Below are 1,912 nucleotides of genomic sequence, written 5' to 3' on the forward strand. Positions count from 1 at the left end.
TTTCCAGATTTTAAAACATGAACTGTTCCTTTTGTTCTATTTGAACAGCTGCTTCTTGCTTCTAGGTCTTTGTACAAGAAAAATTAAGTTTCCAGGATCCCCTTTCTTCTCAATGTTAGCCATAATTTGTTGGGATACATGTAGTAAAATATCTTTGCATAATCAATAAAACATATACATTGTTCTGTTATTCTCTGCTTTCAGCCAACTTCTGTCATCAGAAATAATATCCTTTTCTGACAGTTCCATGTCAATGTACTGTTCTAGTCATTTTGTAATAATATCATACAAGATTTTTATTTGAATGTGATATGAATGCACCTTAAGTGCAGCCACCACTTGTTTCTTACTGTGGGCTTGTGTTCTGCCTTGATGCTGCGCAAGTTTCATCGAAGACTCCAGATTATGGCAGACTGGGAAGAGAGGTCTTGTGATCTACTCTCAGGGTAATCACTCATTGTTACTCTATGTATAACAAAATGAAACATTTTCAAGTCCTGTGCCATCCTCACAGTTGTTACTATATGTAAGCCCATTGTCCCAAGTACAATGACGATTGTTTTCCCAGAGGGACTTCGTCTCAAAGTTCTGCTTTACTAAGCATGACATGCTTCTCACGATACTGGTTCTTCCTGACGTTTTCAAAATAAGTGAGATGAAATCTCTCCATTCTTATTTCCAAGCATCATTCTTGTTCTGCTAAAACAGATTTGTTTATTCTTCTGGTATTCCATGGTATATTCAATATTTGTTACAATTATCATAATTCGAATGCATAAATTCTGCTTTAGTCTTCTTAACTTGTCCAGATTTGCATGCATTTGAAGCAGCTGAAAAATACCATGATTTAGATCAGGCACATCTCATACCTCAAAGTGACATCTTTACTTTTTTTAAAAAAGTATTGTTGTTGTTGTTGTGTAGTGTGGAGTTGAAACTGACCCATAGCTGACACTTCTGCGGGTTTTCAGAGGCGGTTAACCACACGGGAAGAGAATGCTAATCCTTCTTCAGGGGAGTTGCCACTGGCTGGTAGTTATGCTATGTAAAAAAAAGAATAAAACTCTTCCATATTCTGTGCTATTCTCACAACCTGCTCTGTTTAAGTCTATTATTGCAGTCACAGGATCTTCTTGTTTTTCATAGACACTCTGCTTTTCCAAGAATGATGCTTTTCCCCAGGAATTCGTCCTCCTGATAGGATGCCAAAGTAAATATTTAAGATATTTAAGATGAGGTCCCAGAGGCCTTCTAAGGGCACTTTGACTTTACTCCTTCCAAGACAGATTTATTTGTTATTTTCATAGTTCATGGTAAGTCAAGTATTCTTCAAATATGTCAGATGTTCTTCAGTTTTCTTTACATTTTATCCAACTGTAATATACATGTGCATAATAAGTAATTGAAAAAAAAATACCATGGCTTGGGTCAAGCATATGTTAATCCTTTTTGTTTTCCATTTTCTCTCTTCCTCTTTGGTTTTTTTAAAATTAATTTTAATGAAATCTTACAGAGACTTAGAGTTTCCAGTCATTCATTGCTGCACTTTTCTCCCTCCCACCCCCTTCCCCCAATTCACTCTTCTCTTTGAAAAGAAAAAGAAAAACTCTTTCATTGTTATGCAATCCCTCCCCTCAAGTCCATTCTACTATGCAGCTTTCATTCTGGACTTCTGTAATGACAAGAATACCCTTTTAAATAGTTCTCTCCCTCATCTGTTTCAATGCAATATGCATCATTTCTCCCCTCCTTTTCCATCTTCCCTGAACCCGATGTGATATCACTGTTCTTTAGCATTGCAAAGATGTCTTTGGCAGCAGATTACTGGATGAAATACAACTTTTCATGTCTTTTTTCTTTTTCTTTTTTTTTAACATACTGGTTTATTTGCAGAGTTTGATTATGTTGTTTT

The sequence above is a fragment of the Elephantulus edwardii genome, unplaced genomic scaffold (assembly GCF_000299155.1).
Source record: "Elephantulus edwardii isolate Elephantulus edwardi_28Jun2011 unplaced genomic scaffold, EleEdw1.0 scaffold00147, whole genome shotgun sequence".
Taxonomy (NCBI): Eukaryota; Metazoa; Chordata; class Mammalia; order Macroscelidea; family Macroscelididae; genus Elephantulus; species Elephantulus edwardii.